The sequence below is a fragment of the Microcaecilia unicolor genome, chromosome 9 (assembly GCF_901765095.1).
Source record: "Microcaecilia unicolor chromosome 9, aMicUni1.1, whole genome shotgun sequence".
NCBI lineage: Eukaryota > Metazoa > Chordata > Amphibia > Gymnophiona > Siphonopidae > Microcaecilia > Microcaecilia unicolor.
The window spans coordinates 56208371-56234609 of record NC_044039.1 but is presented as its reverse complement, the minus strand read 5'-3'; the positions used below and the strand labels follow the sequence as shown (position 1 = coordinate 56234609).

General features: G+C 49.6%; 1 protein-coding gene across 6 annotated transcripts in view; it reads left to right on the top strand.

Moving 5' to 3' along the window:
* The window catches only part of ERGIC2 (ERGIC and golgi 2), a 425675-nt gene that overhangs the window by 19097 nt on the left and 380339 nt on the right, over positions 1–26239 (top strand). The gene's annotated exons all lie outside the window — the stretch shown is intronic.

The window sequence follows — 26239 nt, the reverse complement described above, 5'->3', positions numbered from 1 at the left end:
CAATTCCTGTCGGTCTGGGTTGCCTCCGGTTCTTTATAGCCCAGCGTCTGCTGGAGACTTTATTTCTTCCCCCAAGCTTTTGGCTGACGCTAAGCGTAGACGAGTGAATACCCCGTCTGAGGGGGGACTCTTCACTCTGTTCTCCCCCGTGGTCTAATTTCGGGGAGTCTAAGGGGTCTGGCAGGCCCTCACGGACTAATGATCCATATGAGGGTGGCTGCTTGCCACAGGAATTGGATGACCCGAAAGCGGTTCGGATTTTCCGCTGCGACGAGGTGCCAGCTCTCATTTCTGATGCCTTACAGGCCCTTTATATTGAAGATCCTGACGAGGGCGCTGCCTCTTCTATTAATCCTAGGATGGCTAGCACTAAGAAACCTTCTTGGGCTTTTCCCGTGCATGCATCCAAGAGCTTATTTTAGCTCAATGGTCTGACCCTGAGGGTCCCTTGAAGGTGGCCAGGGCTATGTGTCACCTTTACCCCCTGAGGGAAAGTCAGTTGACCCTCTTTGGGATGCCTAAAGTGGATGCTTTAGTCACGCCTGTGACTGGGGCGTGTCAAGATGGCGCCGTGAGCAGACGTGTTGAAAGCGAGCTCCTGCCTTTGCCTGCTTGTGGAATATATAATTATATACCTGTTTTCTTTAATGCCGCATACCAAGCGTAAAGGGACGACTCGGGGGATTCCCCTTCACCCCGCGACGTCCACACCGGCAAGCGGAGGTTTGGAACGCTTCTTCCCTGCATTGTCCCGAAGAAGCGGAGCGGAGTCCTTAGCGGGTGGGGTCGGTGAAGCGACCTCCCCGCAGGAAATAGAAATTTCTCTCTCCCCACCTTCTACGACGCCTCCATGCCCTGCAACTGCTCTGAGCGAGTCGGGGTTTCTCTTGGAGCCCGGAAAGGGCTATCTCGGGGAGCCCAGAGGGGAGCCTAGCTCTGTAAAGAGAACTGCAGCTGCAGAGGAGACGGAGGTGAGCCTGGGCAAGATCTGGCTGAAACTATTGGAAATTGAACAAACTTTGAGACAATCTTCTGATGAGGTAAAGACTTTAAATCTTAATATCCAGGAAGTGAAAGGTTCCCTAGATTTGGCAAAACAAGATTTTACTTCAAAGATTGAGGCCTTACAGAGAGAGACAAAGCAAACAGAAGATTTTAAAATGGCAGTGATAAAAGACAATATGGAAATTAGAAGAAAACTGGAGCAGGTAGAGAATTTCAACAGGAGACTGAATCTTCGAATGCTGAACTTTCCTAAAATATTGGGAGAATCTCCAAAAGATTTGTTCCAGAGATATTTAAAAGAAAATTTAAATTTTCCCCAAGAAGTATTTCCTCCTCTGGATAAAATTTACTATATACCAAGTACGATGAAAAAAGTTGGGACAGGAAATTCTATTGATTTACAAAATGTCACTGCCATTTTGGAGCAAACAATTGAGGAATCACCAGAAAGGGGGACATTGATAATTTCCTTTGTATTTCAACAGGATTTAAACGCAGTTATGCGTCTTTACTTTAAATCTACTAATCGAGAATTTGCAGGCCAAAAGATTTGGCTTTACCCGGACGTGACTAAATCTACACAAGAAAAACGTAAAAAGTTTCTATCTATGAGGTCAAAGGTATTGGAATTGGGAGGCTCTTTCCTCCTGGCTTACCCATGCAAATGTGTCATTAGGTTGAATCAAGTTAAATATACATATTATATGCCTGAACAGCTTCAGACTTTTCTAGACACTAAACAACGATAGAGTTAGAATTATAATGGGACTGACGGAACCATAAAATTTTCATTTATAATGTTACGATTTTGTATAACTTCACTATTTCCTGCCCCCCCCATTATTGAGGTCTAAGGAAGCCAATATTTGATTTTATTTAGATAATTTGATGAATTATTATTTTTTCCTTTTGAGTATGTAATGGCTGTATTATACTTTTGCAGTATGATAATTTCTGTAAAGTATGTATAAAATTAATAAAAATTATGAATCATAGTCACGCCTGTGACTAAAAAGACTACTCTCCCGGTGGAGGGAGGGGTCACTTTGACAGATATGCAGGACCGACGGCTGGAATCCACGCTGAAGCGGTCCTTTATTTTTTTAATATATAGCTTTTTATTGTTAACCAATCAGGGTACATTTAAATCTGAACAGTAACATATATCTTTTACATAAGCAATCCCCCCAATCCCCAACTGTATATGTTCCCTCCCCCTCCCCCCTAATCGAGTGGTGGCTCATCTTGCTCTTGAAATTGTTCATATAGCGTCCATATTTTCGTGACAGTCAGCATAGTCCCTCTCTGTAATGCCAGCTTTGACAGCTGGTAGAGGAAATCCACTTTGAGTCACCACCTGTAAAGCTGGCATTTCCATTTGCTTCCATGCCCTGGCCAAGGCGATTTTGGCCACTACAAAGTATTGACTCGCTAGTCTATGTTGCCAGCTAGGTATTGATGCCGGCCTAAAGTGGAGTAGGCATTGCTCTGCCCCACTTGGGTAAGGCCTTTGGATCACTTTATTAACCAACTCCACTACCTTAGCCCAGTATACTTTTGCTTTCGGCCATTCCCACCAGATATGGAGGAATGTGCCCCTATGACCACATTCCTGCCAGCATTGTCCCAACAGTCCCGGATACATTTTTTTGCAATTTGGCGGGTGTATAGTACCACCAATATAGCATTTTAAACCCATTTTCATTTACAGATTGTGCTGAAGAAGATTTGAGCAGATACTTATAATTCCTCATCCAGATTTATTTAGGGTAAGAATGTTGCAACGCCCTTTACCATCTCGCATGATATAATATCCGGGGATCTGTGCGGCCCAACAGAGCTAGATAAATACAAGTTATACTGCCCTTACCACCCCCTCTGCACATTGCTAGTTCCAGGGCTGTTTCAGCTAACTCCAGCTCATCTTGCGCTCGGCTCTTAATAAAGTTCCGGAGGCAGCAATAGTAGACTAGATCCCTTTCCTCCAATCCATACGCCTCTTGAAGAGTTGCAAAGCTAGCCCACTCTCCCATATTCCAAACTTGCCCCAATGTACGCAAACCCGCTTTAGCCCATGTGTCAAATACTCTCTCTGACCCTCCCAATGGAAATCCCTTTGCCCATCTAATTGCTGTTTGCCGATAATAGCTCCTTTCCGGGAACATATGTTTCCTAATCTGATACCATGTCATAAGTCGGTGTTTCAAAGCTAGAGGCATCTGTTTTATTATATGTGCTAGCTCTCCCCCTGATATCCATAGTATGTCCTCAATCTCACGCCGACGCAACCACGCCCGCTCCCAGTGTAACCATTTCTTTGAGGCCCCGGGGGTCCACTCCGCCAATACTCTTAGCTGGGCCGCTTGATAATAGAGAAAAAAGTTGGGGACTCCCATGCCTCCTCGCTTATAGGGATAATACATCATCGCTCGGCGCACCCTTGGTGGGCGCTTCCTCCATACATACGCAAACATTTTGCGATTTAATTTTACAAAGAAGGAGGTCGGGATTGGAATAGGCAACGCCAGAAAGAGATATAGTAATTTAGGAAGCAGCATCATCTTAATAGCTTGAATGCGGCCCTTCCAGGAGATATTAAGGCCTTCCCAGCCATTGAGTTCCTTAAATAGCTCCTCCGTTTTATGAGGAAAATTAGCAAGAAAAAGGTCCTATAACTGTGGTGTTATCTGTATGCCCAGATATCTAATAGATTTCTGCGCCCATACAAATGGAAAAGCTGTTCGCAGGCCCGGTAGATCCCCTGAGGCTACTGTAAGGTTAAACACTAATTTGGCTAAATTTGGTTTAAACCCGGATAATTGTCCATAGTGTGTCATATGCTCTATTACCCTTTTTACTGAAATTTCAGGTTGTGCTAAAGTCAGCAAAATATCGTCAGCAAATAGCATAAGTTTATGTTCCCGCCACCCCCTCACTATCCCCCTAACCTCCTTATCTTTCCTCCACAGACAGGCCAGTGGTTCTAAATATAAAGCAAAAAGGAGCGGGGACACCGCACATCCCTGCCGGGTCCCTCGCCCCAGCCTGAATGTTTTAGTATATGATCCATTAATTTTTAAGGTGGCTAAAGGGCCTTTATATAGCAGCTGGAGCCAAGCTAAATATTTCCCTGTAATCCCTACTCGCCGCAGCACCACAAATAGAAATGCCCACTCGACGCGATCAAACGCTTTCTCAGCATCAATTGAAAGCAGTACCGCTGGCGTCTGATCTTCCCGTAGTTGTTGGATAACATGTATTAAACATCGAATATTATCAAATGTTTGGTGCCCAGCTATAAATCCCGCCTGGTCTGCGTGCACTATATTCGGCATTTGTTCTTGTAATCTACAGGCCAGAATTTTTGTGAAGATCTTATAATCCACATTGAGGAGTGATATCAGTCTATAGGAGCTACATAACTGGGGATCTTTCCCTGGTTTTACTATTAAAGTCACCCCTGCTAGTCTCCATGATAGAGGGAGTTCAAGGGCATCTTCTAGCACATTAAATAATTGTAACAACACTGGAGCCAGGTGTTTAGCAAACAATTTATAGAATTTTGTAGGGAACCCATCAGGGCCTGGAGCTTTGCCATTCGCAAGATCCGCTATCGCCCAGTTGACATCTTCAAGTGTTATGGGGGCAGATAAGGATTCAGAGTCTGTGCGTGCTAATTGGGGAATATCCACTTCCTGCAAATTTTGCTCAATTACAGCTAATTCTGATGTCTGTTCTGCCTCATACAATGTCATGTAGTAATCTAAAAAAGTTTCCTGTATTTGCTCTATCTGAGTGACATGGAGGCATATTTTCAAAGCACTTAGCCTTCCAAAGCATGGAACTTTGGAAGGCTAAGTGCTTTGAAAATATGCCTTATAGTCCCCTGCTAAGTTCTGAATGCCCCCACTGTAATTACGCTGGGCCTGCTTTTTAAGCTTATTAGCCAGCAGCCTACCCGCCTTGTCTCCAAATTCAAAATATTCTTGCTGCACCTGTTGTAATTGTGCAGCTAAGTCTGCTAACTGAATTTCATTGAGCTTTAGTCTCAACTGGTGTAATTTCTCCAGCCCTTTAGTGTCTGCTGGTCTCTCTTTATGCTCCTGTTCCATTCTCCGTAGTTCCTCCCTGAGATTGGTCTCCTATGGGCACGTAATGCAATCAAGTGTCCACGAATCACAGCTTTAAGACCCTCCCACAGACTGGCTGGATGGATTCCTCCCACATCATTAAATTCAAGATATTCTACAATATATTTTTCTATCACTGGAATATTCTTCATGTCATGTAGGATAGCCTCATCCAGTCTCCAGTATCTGGGGCCTACAAATTTAGTGCCAGCTCGGACCTCCAGTACCACTGAAGAGTGGTCAGACAATGTACGTGGTTCAATAGATAACTCCTGTACTTTATTTGCCAGCGTCACATCACCGAGCCATCCGTCTATTCTAGAATAAGAATGATATTTGGAGGAATAGTATGTATAATCTTTCTTAGACCCCTGCTTAGCCCTCCATAAATCTATCAATCCCCATCGGGCCATAAAACTTTTAAACAATTTCCTATCTGCTTTAGCGTAAGTAGCTTGACCCGTGGAGTTATCCAGCGGCGGGTGTATAGTAACATTAAAGTCTTCCCCCTACCAGTAAGAAACTCTGTTGATGTCGCTGCAGGGCCTGTTCTATCTGCTCTATGTATGGGCCTTGTCCCTGGTTAGGGGCATGTAAATTAAGAATAGTGTATTGAACATTATATAGGGAAACCACCATCAGTAGAAATCTACCCTCTTTATCATTTACATTGTTTAGTACCTGCCAGGGTTGTGTCCCAGATAACTCTATCATCACCCCTCTCTCTTTTGGAGTAGCTGTACAAGATGAAAAGATGAGACTCTTGTAAGAGAACTACATCTGCTTTTAAGCGCTGCATCTCTTTAAACATTAATTTGTGTTTCATAGGCGAATTAAGCCCCCTCACATTCATGGTTACACAAGTAATCACTTTGTCTGCCATTCCCAACCATATATCCTCCGATACAGCCACCACGTAGTGCCCTTCCCCCCTCACCACTCACCCTTAAGCCATAACCAACACGTCCCTCTCACCCGATGGGACGTGTCTTGGAGGTATGCCTCAATGTCCCGACAGCCTTGCCAGCCTGCTAAATATGTCCGGCCCTCTAGCCAATAGTCAAAGAAATCCCCGCAGCGCTGCTGCTGAACAGCCAAAAAGGAAAAGCTTCAGTTTTTTGTAATCCATAGAGAAACGCTAGATCACGTGCCCTTGTCAACTATAGCTGTATGTCCCAATGTTTGCCATCTCAGGCGTCCGCACCCATGAGAGACCCGCTGCCATTTGGACTTACTCTTTGATGGGTCATTTGATGACTGCGATCGGCCCGAGTCCGCCGATGTCTCCGAACCCATATATTCTTGGGCCTCGTCCATCGATGTCACTCTACGCTGTTTGCCGTCCCGATAGAATACCAGGGCAAACGGGTGTAGCCATTTGTATTTAATGCCATCTGCCAGTAGGCGTTCTGTCAGCGGACGCAGTGCTCTTCTACGCTCGAGTGTTGTGGCTGATATGTCCTGAAATAATTCTATAGGGTAAGTTTCCCAAATGATGGGGCCGTTCGCCCTCGCCATATGCATGACTTCCTCCTTGGTTTTGAATTCTGTAAAACAGGCCACAGTATCTTTGGGCACCTTGGCTTTACGCGAGCCAACGCCAGGTGTGCACGCTCTTATCCTGATGGACTCGGGGTCCACAACATGCTCTGGCGTGGATAGAAGGTGGGCTGCCAATAGCCTGAACCACTTGTTCTCTTTTATTATATTCCGGCAATTCAGGGAGGCCCCATATCCTAATATTTGACTGTCTGCTCCTGTTCTCAAGGTCTTCCACCTTGTCAGTGAGGAATCGTACATCTGACTGCTGTTCCAGCAATTGTCTCTCAATTGCATTTATAGAGTCTGCGTGTTTCTCTAGGCCAGCCTCAGTCTCATTGACTCTATTCCCCAGCTCTTATCTCTCCCCGCAGGTCAGCTCCCAACTGGGCAAATTCTCTGCGCATCTCCTTCATCTCCGATTTTATATCCTGGAACCATGCACGTAGTTGATCCCATTTATCTAGTTGCAGTTCGCCAGCTCCTTCGTTGCTATCTTTAAGATTAACTGGTGATCGCGGCCTCATGGCGCTTCCGCTCGTGCCTTTTTCCGCGGCCTGCATTTCTGACACCTGTTCTCGCCGATATGCGAAAATGTTTAAATCCGTCATTTTTAAATTTGGAATTTGACATCACGGGGTCCGCAATCTTTTTTTCTCGCCTCTAGCGCTTCTTAAATCCACCCGAGGGCTCAGACAGCGACATTCTTTATCCTCTTTTTTTTTTTTTAGGCTGGCTATCGGGAGCTCCGCTTTCAAGCTGCCATTGCGGATTGTGACCCTAGATTGGCCTGTCGTTTGATATCTTGGGCCTTTCCTTATGGGCGGCTATTTGCAGTTCCTATGCAGCCCGGGCCTGCCTTTCCTGGTTGCAGCAGGCGGTTGAGCAGCCCGCCGATGGAGCGGGTTCCCTCGCTGAGGTCGGCCCGCGTATGGAGTCTGCCCTGTCTTTTTTTGCTGATGCCCTTTATGATCTGGTCAGAGCTTTGGTTAAGCAGATGTCTCTGGCGGTTGCTGCCCGCCGCCTTCTTTGGCTCTGGCATTGGGTGGCTGACGTGGTGTCAGTTTCTCAGGTTCAGAGCCCGCGGGGCTGGGCTCTGGAGCAAACGTGAGCCCTTGGGCTGCTGACGAGGAGCGACAGCAGCAGGCAAAACCCACCAACCAACACTGGGTAAGCACACCAGCAGGGACTGCAGGCACTGCCCAGCGAACCGGAACACATGGACTGGAATCCCCCGGACTGGAGGACACAGGACTGGAACACTGGACTGCAATCCCCCGTACTGGAACACACACCGGACCGGAACACAGTGGACTGGAGCACACTGGACTGGTCCCCCGGACTGGATGACACAGGACTGGAACACGGGACTGGAGCACACTGGACTGGTCCACACAGCTTCACCTGCACTTAACTACTAAGCCCCCCAAGAGTTGAGCTCATGGGTTCGAGTAGCCGGCAGGACTTGCTGGACGACACAGGGACCAGGACTAGAACAAGCTGTAACTGAAGTGCACCTAACTCCTAAAGTGACCAAAAGTGTTCCTAAGCCCAGCACCAACAGAAAAGCTCCTAAGCCCTCCACTAACAGCAGTGCTCCCAACAGAAACTAACAGGGGTGCCCCTACGCCCTACACTAACAGAAATGCAGGGAAACCACAAGGGAAAAGGAAGGGAAGACAAATGCCAGACCTAACACTGGTACTTCCTAAGCACCAAGCTGCAGCAGCTAAACATGGGTTCTCACCCTGGTGCTTCCTAAGCACCCAGCTACAGCAGCTAACCACAGGTCATGAGGAAAAGCGGGGCAAGCACAAGGAAACAAGCAGGAAAGCCAAATACCCCAACAACAAAAGGTGCTTCCTAAACACTTACTCACAAGGGAGCTCCCAGCACCAAACTCCAGCACTGCACTAACAGCAGTGCTACACACCGTAACAAAAGGGAAAAACAGGAAAGTCAAACACACAAGTCTCAAGTGCACACTGCACTAAACTAACCTGGACCTAAAGCAAGTAGCCAGAAGCAAACGTTGCGAAGGCCCTGAAGGAAAGAACCCACCCCCCCCCCCCCCCCATCAAGGCCCTCCCCGACGATGCCACACTCCCTAGACCCAGGCAACAGCACACTAACCCAGAGAGCACACTGAAAACCATAGAGGCCCAACCCACACCAATGCAACACCATGAAACACTTGAAGCCAGTACACCCAAAGAGAGTTAGAGCAACTCAGACTATCCACACAGGTGCAGTATAGTGAAACAACCAGAGCCCTGCTGCTGGAAGCCGCCAGCACAGAGAGACAGAGCCAGCACAGAAAGGACAGACAAAGAAACAGAAGCCAGCCAAGAAGCCGACCCCCAGGAAAGAGGCAAGCCCGAGAGGGGTTCAGACCCCAATCATAACACGTGGCTTCTAAACAAAGGCTGGTGAGGTTACCCTTTCAGGGCCTTCTTTTATTTGGGGAGGATTTAGAGAAGATTATTAAGGACCTAGGGGACTAATTACCAACGGTTGCCTGAGGATAGGCTGAGGCCTTCTTCCAAAGTCCTTCTTTTCCCTCCTCTTCCAGGCCACGTTTTCGCGAAGCTTGCAGGTATCGCCCGGGGCGCTCTGCGGGGTTTGGTCAATGTACCCGTTTCCAGCAGATGAACTCCTTTCGTTCGGACAAACACGCGTCGTCGTCCAGGCAACGTCCAGGAGTTCAGAGGCATCCTCCACAATGATGGGGCGTGGGTCCACTCGTCGGTTCCCGCAGTAGGGGGTTGTGTCTCCCTCTTTTTCGAGGAGTGGACCAAGATTACTTCGGATCAGTGGGTCCTAGACCTGATCAGAGAAGGTTACTGGCTAGAATTTTCTGTCCCAGTAGGAGACGCATTTTTGGAGGCCCGATGCGGCACTGCCGTCAAGCGGGCAGCAGTATACGAGACCTTGCAGGTGTTGCTGAAGCTCGGAGCGGTGGCTCCGGTTCCTCCCGCCGAACGCGGCTGCGGTCGCTACTCCATCTATTTTGTGGTGCCTCGAAAAGGCGGGTCGTTCAGACCTATCCTCGACTTATGCAGAGTCAACAAGGCCTTAGGAGTGCAACACTTCCGCATGGAAACCTTGCGCTCCATCATTGCAGCGGTACAGCCAGGAGAGTTTCTCACGTCTCTGGACCTCAAGGAAGCGTACTTGTATATTCCCATCTGCCCGCCGCATCAGCAGTTTCTCTGGTTTGCAGTATTGAGCCAACATTTCCAGTTTCGCGCCTGGCCTTTTGGCCTGGCGACTGCCCCTCGGACTTTTTCCAAGGTCATGGTGGTAGTGGCTGCCTTTCTCAGGCGAGAGGGTATCAGAGTTCACCCTTCTCACGCGTCACCTAGGTAGGATTTTAGATAGTGCTGGGGAGGAGTCGGCTGTCTTGGTACATGTGGGTACCAGTAACATAGGAAAATGTGGGAGAGAGGTTCTGGAAGCCAAATTTAGGCTCTTAGGTAGAAAGCTCAAATCCAGATCCTCTAGGGTAGCATTTTCTGAAATGCTACTTGTTCTATACGCAGGGCCCAAGAGAAAGGCAGAGCTCCGGAGTCTCAAAGCGTGGATGAGACGATGGTGCAAGGAGGAGGGTTTTAGATTTGTTAGGAACTGGGCAACATTCTGGGGAAGGGGGAGCCTATTCCGAAAGGATGGGCTCCACCTTAATCAGGGTGGGACCAGGCTGCTGGCATCGGCATTTAAAAAGGAGATAGAGCAGCGTTTAAACTAGAAATGGGGGAAGGCCGACAGTCGCTCAAAAGCGCATGGTTCGGGATAAGGTATTTTTCAAAGATATCACCAAAACAGGGAAGATAGGGTATCCTGATAGTGAGGTTGCAAAAGAGACCGTAGTAGATGAGGTGTCCCTAAATAAAAATCAGACAAAAGATTGCAAATTAGTACTGTCAAGTACTAAGCATGATGTAAATAGGAGCAACAAACACAGTTTGAAATGTCTATATACGAGTGCCAGGAGCCTAAGAAATAAGATGGGAGGGTTAGAATATATTGTACTAAATGAAAAATTAGATATAATAGGCATCTCGGAGACCTGGTGAAAGGAGGGTAACCAGTGGGACACTGTCATACCGGGGTACAAATTATATCGTAGTGATTTGGTGGAGGGGTAGCATTGTATATTAATGAGAGCCTTGAATCAAATAGATTAAAAATTCTGCAGGAAACAAAACACTTCTTGGAATTGCTGTGGATTGAAATTCCATGTGTGAAGGGGAAAAGGGTAATGATAGGAGTGTACTACCATCCGCCTGGCCAGGATGAACAGACGGATGCAGAAATGTTAAAGGAAATTAGGGACGCAAACAAACTGGGCAACACAATAATAATGGGTGATTTCAATTACCCTGATATTGATTGGGTAAATGTAACATCGGGACACACTAGGGAGGTAAAATTCCTTGATGAAATCAAGGACAGCTTTATGGAGCTGCTGGTACAGGAACCGACGAGAGAAGGAAACATTCTAGACCTAGTCCTTAGTGGAGCGCATGCTCTGGTGCGGGAGGTAATGGTGTTGGGGCTGCTTGATAACAGTGATCATAATATGATCGGATTTGATATTAGCTTTGAAGTAAGTATACATAGGAAATTAAATACGTTAGCATTTAACTTTAGAAAAGGAGACTATGATAAAATGAGAAGAACGGTGAAAATAAAACTTAGAGGAGCAGCAGCAGCGAGGGTCAAAAATTTACATCAGGTGTGGATGCTGTTCAGAAACACTATCCTGGAAGCCCAGGCCAAATATATTCCACGTATTAAAAAAGGAGGACGGAAGACCAAACGACAGCCGGCGTGGTTAAATAGTGAGGTGAAGGAAGCTATTAGAGCTAAAAGAAAATCCTTCAGAAAATGGAAGAAGGAACCGACTGAAAATAATAAGAAACGGCATAAGGAATGTCAAGTCAAATGCAAAGTGCTGATAAGGAAAGCTAAGAGGGACTTTGAAAAAAAGATTGGGTTGAAAGCAAAAACACATAGTAAAATTTTTTTTTAGGTATATTAAAAGCAGGAAGCCGGCAAAAGAATCGGTTGGACCGCTAGATGACCGAGGAGTAAAAGGGGCGATCAGGGAAGACAAAGCCGTAGCGGAGAGATTAAATGAATTCTTTGCTTCGGTTTTCACCGAGGAAGATTTGGGTGGGATACCGGTGCCGGAAATGGTATTCAAAGCTGACGAGTCGGAGAAACTTAATGAATTCTCTGTAAACCTGGAGGATGTAATGGGGCAGTTCTACAAACTAAAGAATAGCAAATCTCCTGGACCGGATGGTATTTATCCCAGAGTACAGATAGAACTGAAAAATGAGCTTGCGGAGCTATTGTTAGAAATATGTAATATATCCTTAAAATCGAGCGTGGTACTGGAAGATTGGATGGTGGCCAATGTAACGCCGATTTTTTTTTAAAAAGGTTCCAGAGGAGATCCGGGAAATTATAGACCGGTGAGTCTGACGTCGGTGTCGGGCAATATGGTAGAGACTATTGTTAAGAACAAAATTACAGAGCATATTCAAAAGCATGGATTGATGAGACAGTCAACGTGGATTTAATGAAGGGAAATCTTGCCTCACCAATCTACTACATTTCTTTGATGGGGTGAACAAACATGTGGATAAAGCGGAGCCGGTTGATATTGTGTATCTGGATTTTCAGAAGGCGTTTGACAAAGTACCTCATGAAAGACTCCAGAGGAAATTGGAGAGTCATGGGATAGGAGGTAGTGTTCTATTGTGGATTAAAAACTGGTTAAAAGATAGAAAACAGAGAGTAGGGTTAAATGGACAGTATTCTCAATGGAGAAGGGTAGTTAGTGGGGTTCCCCAGGGCTCTGTGCTGGGACAGCTGCTTTTTAACATATTTATAAATGACTTAGAGATGGGAGTAACTAGTGAGGTTATTAAATTTGCTGATGACACAAAGTTATTCAAAGTCGTTAAATCGCGGGAGGTTTGTGAAAAATTACAAGAGGACCTTACAAGACTGGGAGACTGGGTGTCTAAATGGCAGATGACGTTTAATGTGAGCAAGTGCAAAGTGATGCATGTGGGAAAGAGGAACCCGAATTATAGCTTCGTCATGCAAGGTTCCACGTTAGGAGTCACGGATCAAGAAAGGGATCTAGGTGTTGTCTCATTGCACAAAACTGGTCTAGTAAATCCCAGTATGCGGATCTAGTTCATCTCCTTGTCGATGATCTGTTACCTCTGCAGCTTCCGCACTCCTGGGATTAAAGCAGGGGATGTTGACCCTGGGCAATTATGTCATCAGATTCTGCACTCTGGCGTCTGAAATGGCTTGGAACAACGAGAGCTTGGTGGCGACCTTCTGGCAGGCGTTGGCACCCCAGATTAAGGGTGAGTTAGCCAGATGGGAACTCCCGAACAGGTTAGATGATCTGATTGGACTCTGTAATATGATAGACATTCGTTTTCAGGAGCGTAATCGGGAACGGTGCTCTACAGAAAAGATGGGCATAAGGAGAGTAAGTTTTCAGGACACACCACAGGATCCTAGTCCTAGATGGGCTCCTCCCTTAGAGCCGGTAGAGCCTATGCAATTGGGCCATACTCCACTCTCGATGCAAGAGAAGCAGAGGCGGCGAACCTTTAATCTATGTCTGTATTGCGGTAATACAGGACATTATGCTGACCGGTGCTCGAATAAACCTGGGCCCTCGGATCAGAGTCTGACCGCAGGCACCATAGTAGGCTTAACTTGTGGCTTTCTTTGTAATCAAGTGTTAATACCAGCAGTGCTTGATTTAGACCAAAGAAAGGAGCATACTGAAGTCTTTTTGGATTCCGGGGCAGGTGGAAACTTTATAAACGAATCCCTGGACCGTCAACTTAACATTCCTACACAAGCGTTACCTAAGACCATTCCGCTTCTCTCAGTCTATGGTAACACTCAAGGATACGTAAGCACACAAACGGTTCCAGTGCACCTGTGTATTTTTTTTTTGTTACATTTGTACCCCGCGCTTTCCCACTCATGGCAGGCTCAATGCAGCTTACATATTGTATACAGGTACTTATTTGTACCTGGGGCAATGGAGGGTTAAGTGACTTGCCCAGAGTCACAAGGAGCTGCCTGTGCCTGAAGTGGGAATCGAACTCAGTTCCTCAGTTCCCCAGGACCAGAGTCCACCACCCTAACCACTAGGCCACTCCTCCACAAGGAGGATATTTCCCTATATGTCCTCCAGACAGCAGTGCAACCCATTGTGCTGGGGTTACCTTGGCTACAGAGACACAATCCGACTCTAGACTGGGGAAGTGGTGAGATCAAGGACTGGGGCAAGGTTGGAGAGAATATTGTCTTGCTCCTACGGCTTGCAGTGCGGCTGGCGAGCCGCAGGACCTAGATGCGGATGCATGGACTGATGTTAGTGATTCACAGTCTCCAGACTGATATTCTTCTTCCTCTCCCCTGTTCTCATGGGGGATCCATCCCCCTATGGTCTTAAGGTTTGGCAATTGAGAGATTGCAGTTAAGGAAGAAGGGCTTTTCAGATGTCATTACTATGCTGCTACAAGCCTGGAAACATTCAACATCATTGGTGTATGCTCACATCTGGAGATTGGTTGTTTGAATCCTGGTGCTGGGAAAGGGTGATTTCCCGTTTCTCAGTCTCTGTCCCGCATTCTCTTCTTTTTACAGGAAGGTCTTAAAGGTATGGCTCTCAGCTGTCTCAAAGTTCAGGTGGCAGCTTTGTTGTGCTATAGAGGTCAGTTATCTTGTACTTTCTCCGAGGACAAGCAGGCTGCTTGTTCTCACAACTGGGTTGACGTCCACGGCAGCCCCCACCAACCGGAACAAAACTTTGCGGGCGGTCCTGCACGCAGGGCACGCCCACCGCGCATGCGCGGCCGTCTTCCCGCCTGTGCGCAACCGTTCCCGCTCAGTTCTTTCTTTTCCGCGCTGGAGAGAGCCGCGTACGTCTCTCTCTCTGTCAGCCCCGGAAACCGGATCGCGTTTTCGCGCGAATTTTTCTTCTTTTCTTCTTTTCACCAGTTCGCGTTTTCTATTTTTATTTTAAAAAAAAACAAACGCTGAACTTTGTTTCCCTTGTCTCTTAGCGGGGGCGTCGCGTTGCGGCCTTGTGGCCGCGCGGTCGATTTATTTTCGAGGTGTGATTTTTACCGCCACCATCGACGACTTTGACTTCGCCGACGCGATTTTTCCGTCAATGTCCTCGAAGGTTCCGAGTGGATTTAAAAAGTGTGGTCGGTGCGGCCGGCATATCTCGCAGACTGACACTCACGCTTGGTGCCTCCAGTGCCTCGGGCCGGCGCACGATACCAAGTCGTGTACCTTGTGTTTCGGTCTCCGGAAATGGACACAAGTAGCGAGGCAAGTTCTTCGGGACCGTCTTTTTGGAACTTGCGCCGGCCCCTCGACGGCATCGGTATCGACAGCCGGTTCTTCGGTACCGGTGTCGATGTCTACGAAATCGGCACCGATGGCATCGACCCCAGGAGTACAGGTCCCGTCGGCCCGCCGGTCCTCCGGAGACGGCAGGGGTGAGAGGCCGCGCGGGCAGTCGGCCCCGGTCACTCCCTCTACCCAGGGCCCTCGGGACCGAACCCTGTCGGACCCGATCCCTCGAGGCAGAGGGGGATCTACTTCTTCTTCGTCAGTCCCACCGAGCGCCGATGACGGGCACCGCAAAAAGGCGAAGAAGCACCGTCATCGGTCGCCCACGACGCTCCCGGCGCCAGAGATGAGTCGACGCCGAGGAAGCGGCAGCGTCGAGAGGAGAGGTCCCCCTCTGTAGTAGAGGTACCGCCACGGCAGGGTGCCGGCACTTCGGTGCAGTCTCCTGGACCCGAGCAGCTTCCGGCACTGACACCTCCACCTGCCCCCTCGCCTTTCCCGACAGCGGGCCTGGACGAGTGCCTCCGAGCCATCCTTCCGGGGATCCTGGAAGGGCTGATGCGCCAGACTGTGCCGGGGGTGCTTGCGCCCTCAGCGCCGTTGATGGAGGCGCCGGCGTGCTCTAGCCCGGTGCCGAGACCTTTGACGCCGACGCCGCTTGCGGCGCCGGTCTCGACCGCCACACAGGTGGAGTCGACGTCGATGGAGGGAGCTTCATCCCCGCCGGCGTGGGACTCCACCGCTCGATGACGCCACCGAGGCCTTGGTGCCTCGACGTCGACCGGGCCCGGTTGAGGACTGAGCTGCAAGATCTCATGTCCGACACAGAGGAAGAGGCCTCGTGGGGGGAGGAGGAGGACCCCAGATATTTCTTCTCAGAGGAGTCTGTGGGCCTTCCCTCCGACCCCACGCCTTCACCAGAGAGAAAGCTCTCGCCACCTGAGAGCCTCTCCTTTGCCTCCTTCGTCAGGGACATGTCTATATGCATTCCCTTCCCCGTGGTCTCTGTGGATGAGCCGAGGGCTGAGATGCTCGAGGTCCTCGATTATCCATCACCATCTAGAGAGTCCTCCACGGTGCCGTTGCATAATGTCCTCAAAGAGACACTGCTTCGGAACTGGTTGAGACCATTATCTAATCCCACCATCCCCAAGAAAGCAGAGTCCCAATACAGAATCCACTCGGACCCGGAGTTAATGCGGCCCCAACTGCCTCATAACTCGGCGGTCGTGGACTCTGCTCTCAAGAGAGCATGGAGTTCAAGGGATACCGCTTCGGCGCCCCCGGGGCGGGAGTCTCGCACTCTGGACTCGTTTGGGAGGAAGGCCTACCAATCTTCCAAGCTCGTGACCCGCATCCAGTCTTACCAGCTCTACACGAGCATCCACATGCGGAATAATGTGAAGCAACTGGCGGACCTGGTTGACAAGCTCCCGCCGGAGCAGTCCAGGCCTTTTCAGGAGGTGGTCAGGCAGCTGAAGGCGTGTAGAAAGTTCCTGTCCCGGGGTATCTATGACACCTGTGACGTGGCATCTCGTGCTGCGGCCCAAGGTATAGTGATGCGCAGACTCTCATGGCTGCGTGCCTCTGACCTGGACAACCGCACCCAGCAGAGACTGGCCGACGTCCCTTGCCGGGGGGGATAATATTTTTGGTGAGAAGGTCGAGCAGCTGGTGGACCAACTGCATCAGCGGGAAACCGCCCTCGACAAGCTCTCCCACCGGGCGCCTTCAGCATCCACCTCAGCAGGTGGACGTTTTTCCCGGGCCAGGCAGGCTGCGCCCTACGCCTATAACAAGCGTAGGTACACCCAGCCGGTTCGAAGGCCTCGTCAGGCACAGGGACAGTCCCAGCGCGCTCGTTCCCGTCAACAGCGTGCGCCTAAGCAGCCCCCTGTGCCTCCACAGCAAAAGCCGGGGACGGGCTTTTGACTAGATCCATGGGAACTGTCAGCCGCTCCTCCCGGCCGCGTAGTTGTCTCTCTCGCTTATCCGTGCTGTCCCTTTATCAAACCTCTCTTTCTGATACTCCTGGGCTCTCCTGAGATTTTCCCTAGATAACGCCCCTAATCTCTGTAACCGCCCCTTTAAGTCATACAGATATGAGACCACTGTCTTATCTTCCTTCCCCGGTGGAACCCACTGTTCTTTTACCATGTCAAGCACCCCCCTCGGAGCTCGCCCATACATCAACTCAAAGGGCGAAACCCCAAGAGAGGACTGAACACATTCTCGGCTCACATATAGAGCAAACGGCAGTAGTTGGTCCCAATTTTCATAGTGAGAGCCTAATCCTTTCCTCAACAAGGTCTTCAAGGTTTTATTAAACCTTTCCACTAGCCCATTAGTTTGGGGATGGTATGCCGAGGTGTTAATATGAACAATACTAAAAGCTTCCCATACTTGGGTAAGTATGCCCGACCTGAAATTCGTTCCTCGGTCAGTCAATACCTCCCTAGGAAACCCCACCTCACAAAACAGCCTAATAAGCTCTGCTGCAATAACCTTGGCTGATAGGGTACGCAGAGGCACTGCCCACGGGAACCGCGTAGCCATATCCATGATCACCAGAATATACATAAACCCCCTTGTGGACCTAATAAGTGGGCCTATAATATCCATAGCAATTCGCCCTAATGGAACCCCAATCCGAGGAAGCGGATGTAAGGGTACTGGCCCTGGCCCTCTTTCCGCCACCTTCTGGCATAACCCACAGGAATCACAGTAAGCCTTCACCTCCTTATACACCCCAGGCCAATAAAACCGACCTAGCAGTTGTTTTAAGGTGTTCTGTGTCCCTTTATGTCCTCCCAATGGGTGATCATGGGCTACTCGTATTATCACCTCCCGAAACCCACGAGGGACTAATAACTGCTTCACCAATGGCTCCCCTTCTCTGGCTTTTGTTACCCTAAACAATAAGCCCTTCTCAATAATAAAAGCTGGGCCCTGTGTCCTTCTCCCTTCCTCCCTGGCCCTCTCCCACGCATACTGCAGCGTATTGTCCGATTCCTGTTCCTTAAGAAAAGAAGGAAACTGCTCCAACAGCTCCCCGGGCCTTTTAGGGAAGTCCTCCGTGTGCCTCATTCCTCCCAACATCTGCGTTCTCCCCCTACGCGCTAGTTTTTTTTACCCTTCCTTCCCCCCGCGTCTTTCCGGGCCTCTCTAACACATCATCATGAAAGGGAAATATCTGTGCTAGTGCCTTCCCTCTATCCTTCTGCTCCCTCTCCTGAGCCCTCGTAACCACCAACCCCTCCTTCTCCCTTAAACAGTGCGAAAAAGCAGGCCAATCTCTTCCTAAAATAAGATCCTGAGGAAGACAGGGTAAGATAGCCACCCAGACCCAGTGTCTACCCAAAGGCCCTGTTATACTAACTCGCTGCAAAGGGTACTTAGTTACTTCTCCATGCACACACTGAATGCCTACCTCCTGCCTCTTCTTGTTCAAACACCCTTTCCCCTTTCCTTTTATTCTCTCCCACAAACCCTGGGACAGCATCGTTTGATCAGCTCCTGAATCTAACAAACCAGTGACCTTGACCCCCAAGATCTCTACAGTCTGTTTAAGCTGCTCAGCCACTGAACCCTGAGAATAAGAGGTGAGCCCTAACTTCGAAGCACAGTCCCTTCTCAAGTGCCCTTTGCATCCACACTTATAACACACCCTCTCCTCAGTAGATGAAGGCTTAAACCCCAAGCTTAACTGCCTCCTTTCACCTAACTGACCTCCCTTTTCACCACAATGCTGGGACTCTAAGAAATTCTCCATACTCCTGACTGCTTCATCCAGGGTCCCACATCCCTTCCTCACTAGATCCACCCTAAGAGCATTAGGCAAAGCTTCTAAAAATTGCTCCAATACTACATCCTGGAACACTTGATTAACAGATCTCTTCTCTGGTTCTAGCCACTTGCCCGCTAAATCTAAAAGTTTTTGCAGCAGTGCTCTAGGTGTCTCCCCCTCTGTCCACCTCCACTCCCGAAATCGCCTCCTATAAGTCTGACGATTTAGCCCATACCTATCCAGAATAGCTTCTTTCAGTTTTGCATAATTAGCTATTTCCAGGGTAGGGAGAGCCCGAAAAGCAGCCAGAGCCCTACCAGATAGAGCTGGTGCCAAACGAATGGTCCATTGCTCTTGGGGCCAGCCGGCTGCCGTAGCCACCCTTTCAAACGCTCCCAAGTAATCCTCAATATTGTCTGAGTCAGTTAGCTTACCCCAAGGCAGCCAGTTTACCCCAGGAAGCACAGCAGTCCCCGCTCCTTCCTCCACACGGATGGGCCTCAAGTTCAATCCTGCTCCCTGCAGTCCGCCTCCACTACGCAGCAATTCTTGAAATAAATCCAAAAGTGGCTGTTGCTGGGCTCGGGAAGCAGCTAACGACTCCTCCAAAAGTTGATGAGCCATTTCCTGCTGCTTCTGAAATTGGTGTGTCATAAACGCAAACAGTTCTTTAGGATCCATCTTGTCCCCCGGCTCCACGGTATCTGAGGGGAAACAAAAAAAAACAGCCACCCAAGTGCGGACTTTCACAAAACCCTTATTCTAATTCACAGGCACTGTGCCTCCCCGTTTATTATATCCTCCCTCGCCTCCTCCCTAGGTACCCTTTACCTGGGTAGGCGAGTAATGCGCCTTTGTCAGCGTTGGCCCCCTCGACGGGCTTCAGGAATCTCCCGGCCACCACCACCTCGCTCTGGTTACTCGATGGGTCAGGTCTGGCACTCCCTCGGCCTTCCAGGGGCCTCTCCTCCTCCTCCGTGAAGGTTCACTGTAATCCCACCACTGCCACCATATGTCAGCCGCTCCTCCCGGCCGCGTAGTTGTCTCTCTCACTTATCCGTGCTGTCCCTTTATCAAACCTCTCTTTCTGATACTCCTGGGCTCTCCTGAGATTTTCCCTAGATAACGCCCCTAATCTCTGTAACCGCCCCTTTAAGTCATACAGATATGAGACCACTGTCTTATCTTCCTGCCCCGGTGGAACCCACTGTTCTTTTACCATGTCAAGCACCCCCCTCGGAGCTCGCCCATACATCAACTCAAAGGGCGAAACCCCAAGAGAGGACTGAACACATTCTCGGCTCACATATAGAGCAAACGGCAGTAGTTGGTCCCAATTTTCATAGTGAGAGCCTAATCCTTTCCTCAACAAGGTCTTCAAGGTTTTATTAAACCTTTCCACTAGCCCATTAGTTTGGGGACGGTATGCCACCATTGAGAGGGAGTGTCTGGCCATTAAGTGGGCTATTCAAGAGTGTCAGTATTATTTGGAGGGACGCCCTTTTAAACTGATTACTGACCACGCTCCTTTAAAATGGTTAGGGCAAATGAAGAACAATAATGCGAGACTCATGAGGTGGTATTTGGCATTACAGCCCTTTCAGTATTATATTGAGCATCGGGCGGGGAAGTTATTGCAACATGTGGATGTATTGTCCAGGATTGCTAGTCTGGATGGAGAAAATGGTAAAAGGGAAAGGACTAGCAATATTTTGAGCAGGGGGGTATGTGAGAATCAGAGAAGCCACAGAGCCCAGAAGGAAGGGGGGAAGAGAGAAAAGCCAGAGTGGAAAAACTACAGATCCCAGAATGCATTGCGGGAGGGGCGGAGGCAGGAGCGTAGAGAACACAGATTTCAGACTGCCTGGAAGAATAGGAGAGAGGAGGACAAACGAGTACCTGAGCCACATGAGAGGAAAGGAGAGGGGGCTGATTGGGAGATGGAATCAGCTGAGGAGAGGGTGGAACACCTGAGGGAGGGGGTGGAGAATGGGGGGATGGAATGGGAGGAGTTGGAGCAGATAGGAGGAGAAGGTGTGGAAGAGGAAATGGAGGTGGGAGAGGAAGTGGCTGGAGAAGGAGAGTGACTTCTGGAGGAGCCCAAAAGCATCAGAAAAGAGTAATAGTCAGGAGAGTTCCGGCGGGTGGTTGTCAAGAGGTAAAGTGTTGACAAGTGAGGGTGGTGGATCTTTAAAAGCCTGGCTAAGCTGTGCTGGGGAAAAAAGCCTAGCTAAGCTGAACGGCTTTGAGGCCCTGCTGAAGAGGGCGTTGTTGGGAAGCCTGGCTAGCAGAACTGTGGTTAAAGCCTGTCTAGCTGAACTTTGTGGGAAGTCTGGCTAGCCGAGCTGGGTTTGAAGCCTGGCTAGCTGAACTTTGTGGGAAGTCTGGCTAGCCGAGCTGGGTTTGAAGCCTGGCTAGCAGAACTGTGTTCAAAGCCTGACTAGCTGAACTTTGGGGGAAGTCTGGCTAGCCGAGCTGGGTTTGAAGCCTGGCTAGCAGAACTGTGTTCAAAGCCTGACTAGCTGAACTTTGGGGGAAGTCTGGCTAGCCGAGCTGGGTTTGAAGCCTGGCTAGCAGAACTGGGTTTAAAGTCTAACTAGCTGAACTTTGTTTAAAAAACTGGCAAGCGGAACTGTGTTGCACCGCCTTGCTAGCGGAACTGTGTGACAGTGAGAGCGAACTGCACGGACGAGTGTGGAGTCGGAAGCGGACAGCACGGATAAGTGAGAGAGACAACTACGCGGCCGGGAGGAGCGGCTGACATATGGCCCTCTTCAGCAGGGCCTCAAAGCCGTTCAGCTTAGCTAGGCTTTTTTCCCCAGCACAGCTTAGCCAGGCTTTTAAAGATCCACCACCCTCACTTGTCAACACTTTACCTCTTGACAACCACCCGCCGGAACTCTCCTGACTATTACTCTTTTCTGATGCTTTTGGGCTCCTCCAGAAGTCACTCTCCTTCTCCAGCCACTTCCTCTCCCACCTCCATTTCCTCTTCCACACCTTCTCCTCCTATCTGCTCCAACTCCTCCCATTCCATCCCCCCATTCTCCACCCCCTCCCTCAGGTGTTCCACCCTCTCCTCAGCTGATTCCGTCTCCCAATCAGCCCCCTCTCCTTTCCTCTCATGTGGCTCAGGTACTCGTTTGTCCTCCTCTCTCCTATTCTTCCAGGCAGTCTGAAATCTGTGTTCTCTACGCTCCTGCCTCCGCCCCTCCCGCAATGCATTCTGGGATCTGTAGTTTTTCCACTCTGGCTTTTCTCTCTTCCCCCCTTCCTTCTGGGCTCTGTGGCTTCTCTGATTCTCACAGAACATAGCTGCCCTCAAAGTGTCCGTACCGGACGATCTGCCGGTCGGGGGGAGGTTAAAATTTTTTCACCAAAGGTGGCCTCTCATAACCTCCGACCAGTGGGTTCTCCAAATAGTGCGGTGCGGATACGCCCTAAATTTGGCCTCCCTTCCACCAAATTGTCCTCCGGGAGCTCAATCCTTCAGCTCCCATCACAAGCAGGTACTTGCAGAGGAACTCTCCGCCCTTCTCAGCGCCAATGCGGTCGAGCCTGTACCACCCGGGCAGGAAGGGCAGGGATTCTATTCCAGGTACTTCCTTGTGGAAAAGAAAACAGGGGGGATGCGCCCCATCCTAGACCTGAGAGGCCTGAACAAATTCCTGGTCAAAGAAAAGTTCAGGATGCTTTCCTTGGGCACCCTTCTACCAATGATTTAGAAAAACGATTGGCTATGTTCCCTGGATTTAAAGGACGCATACGCTCACATCCCGATACTGCCAGCTCACAGACAGTATCTCAGATTCCGCCTGGGCGCACAGCACTTTCAGTATTGTGTGCTGCCCTTTGGGCTCGCCTCTGCCCCACGGGTGTTTACGAAGTGCCTAGTGGTGGTAGCGGCGTATCTACGCAAGCTGGGAGTGCACGTGTTCCCATATCTCGACGATTGGCTGATCAAGAACACCTCGGAGGCGGGAGCTCTCCGGTCCATGCAGTGCACTATTCGCCTCCTGGAGCTTCTGGGGTTTGTGATAAGTTACCCAAAGTCCCATCTCCAACCTGCCCAATCTCTGGAATTCTTAGGAGCTCTGCTGAATACTCAGACGGCTGAGGCCTTCCTTCCAGAAGCGAGGGCCAACAACCTCCTGTCCCTGGCTTCCCAGTCCAGAGCGTCTCGGCAGATGTTGAGACTTCTGGGTCATATAGCCTCTACAGTTCATGTGACTCCCATGGCTCGTCTTCACATGAGATCTGCTCAATGGACCCTAGCTTCCCAGTGGTATCAAGCCACCGGGAATCTAGAAGATGTCATCCGCCTCTCCACCAGCTGCCGCAATTCACTGCACTGGTGGACCATTCGGACCAATTTGACCTTGGGGGCGCCCATTCCAAATTCCACAGCCCACGAAAGTGCTAACGACGGATGCGTCTCTCCTGGGCTGGGGGGGCTCATGTCGATGGGCTTCACACCCAAGGACTGTGGTCCCTCCAGGTAAAGGATCTTCAGATCAACCTCCTGGAGCTCCGAGCGGTCTGGAACGCACTGAAGGCTTTCAGAGATCGGCTGTCCTGTCAAATTATCCAAATTCGGACAGACAATCAGGTTGCAATGTATTACATCAACAAGCAGGGGGGCACCGGATCTCGCCCCCTGTGTCAGGAAGCCGTCGGGTTGTGGCGTTGGGCCTGCCAGTTCGGCGTGCTTCTCCAAGCCACATACCTGGCAGGCGTAAACAACAGTCTGGCCGACAGACTGAGCAGAGTCATGCAACCGCACGAGTGGTCGCTCCATTCCAGAGTGGTACGCAAGGTCTTCCGAGAGTGGGGCACTTCCTCGGTGGACCTTTTCGCCTCTCAGACCAACCACAAGCTGCCTCTGTTCTGTTCCAGACTACAGGCACACGGCAGACTAGCGTCGGATGCCTTTGTCCTCTATTGGGGGACCGGCCTCCTGTATGCTTACCCTCCCATACCTTTGGTGGGGAAGACCTTACTGAAGCTCAAGCAAGACCACGGCACCATGATTCTGATAGCGCCTTTTTGGCCCCGTCAGATCTGGTTCCCTCTACTTCTGGAGTTGTCCTCCGAAGAACCGTGGAGATTGGAGTGTTTTCCGACCCTCATTTCGCAGAACGACGGAGCGCTTCTGCACCCCAACCTCCAGTCTCTGGCTCTCGCGGCCTGGATGTTGAGGGCGTAGATTTCGCTTCGTTGGGTTTGTCTGAGGGTGTCTCCCGTGTCTTGCTTGCCTCTAGGAAGGATTCCACTAAAAAGAGTTACTTTTTCAAGTGGAGGAGGTTTGTTGTTTGGTGTGAGAGCAAGGCCCTAGAACCTCGTTCTTGTCCTGCACAGAACCTGCTTGAATACTTTCTGCACTTATCAGAGTCTGGCCTCAAGACCAACTCAGTAAGGAATCACCTTAGTGCGATTAGTGCTTACCATTATCGTGTAGAGGGTAAAGCCATCTCTGGAGAGCCTTTAGTTGTTCGATTCATGAGAGGCTTGCTTTTGTCAAAGCCTCCTACTGTGTCATGGGATCTCAACGTCGTCCTCACCCAGCTGATGAAACCTCCTTTTGAGCCACTGAACTCCTGCCATCTGAAGTACTTGACCTGGAAGGTCATTTTCTTGGCAGTTACTTCAGCTCGTAGGGTCAGTGAGCTTCAAGCCCTGGTAGCTCATGCTCCATATACTAAATTTCATCACAACTGAGTAGTGCTCCGCACCCACCCAAAGTTCCTGCCGAAGGTGGTGTCGGAGTTCCATCTTAACCAGTCAATTGTCTTGCCAACATTCTTTCCCAGACCGCATACCCGCCCTGCTGAACGTCAGTTGCACACATTGGACTGCAAGAGAGCATTGTCCTTCTACTTGGAGCGGACATAGCCCCACAGACAGTCCGCCCAATTGTTTGTTTCTTTCGACCCTAACAGGATAGGGGTCGCTGTCGGGAAACGCACCATCTCCAATTGGCTAGCAGATTGCATTTCCTTCACTTATGCCCAGGCTGGGCTGACTCTAGAGGGTCATGTCATGGCTCATAGTGTCAGAGCCATGGCAGCGTCGGTGGCTCACTTGAAGTCAGCCACTATTGAAGAGATTTGCAAGGCTGCGACGTGGTCATCTGTCCACACATTCACATCACATTACTGCCTCCAGCAGGATACCCGATGCGACAGTCGGTTCGGGCAGTCGGTGCTGCAGAATCTGTTTGGGTTGTAAATCCAACTCCACCCTCCAGGACCCGAGTTTATTCTGGTCAGGCTGCACTCTGTTAGCTGTTCTTCGTAGGTCAATTTTCTGTTGTACCCTCGCCGTTGCGAGGTTAAATTGACCTGGGTTCTTGTTTTGAGTGAGCCTGAGAGCTAGGGATACCCCAGTCGTGAGAACAAGCAGCCTGCTTGTCCTCGGAGAAAGCGAATGATACATACCTGTAGCAGGTGTTCTCCGAGGACAGCAGGCTGATTGTTCTCACCTACCCTCCCTCCTCCCCTTTGGAGTTGCGTTTCATAATTTTTGCTTGTCATTCAACTGAGCGGGAACGGTCGCGCATGGGCGGGAAGACGGCCGCGCATGCGCGGTGGGCGTGCCCTGCGTGCGGGACCGCCCGCAAAGTTTTGTTCCGGTTGGTGGGGGCTGCCGTGGACGTCAACCCAGTCGTGAGAACAATCAGCCTGCTGCCCTCGTAGAACACCTGCTACAGGTATGTATCATTCGCTTCCTTGGGTGCTCATCCTTACTCACTTTAAACCTTATCTGCACTTGATGTGTCTGGCCTTGAACCTGAATTTGGTGCTTAGGGCTATCCAAAAGGCACCTTTTGAGCCCCTGAATATAGCCACTGTTAAGGATCTTATCTTGAAGGTGGTGTTTCTCATGGTTATCTCTTCGGCTTGTTGAATTTCAGAGGTGTAGGCCTTGTTATATAGGGATCCTTTTCTTCACTGAGGCTGAAATATTTCTGAGGCCAATGCCATCTTTTTTTTTGCAAAGGTTATCTCAGCTTTTCGCAGTCCTTTGTCCTTTTTTTCAGAAAGAGGATTGAGGTAAGGATGATAGTTGGTTACATCTCCTTTTTGTTCGCCGCGTTTTAATGCATTATTTGGAGGTAAATGATTTCTGATGTTCTGTTAACCTTTTTGTTCTATTGGGGGGCCCAAATAAGGTTTTGCAGCTACCAAGCCTATGATGGCTTCTTTTATTCAGAGAGCAATTTGTTCAGTGTATCTTTTCTCTGGTAGGTCATCTACTTTGACACTGAAATCTCACCCTATCAGAGGCATTTCCACTTCTTGGGCAGAATCTCCTCAGTTTTCTGTATTCAAAATCTTTAGGTCTGTTACCTGGGCTTCCT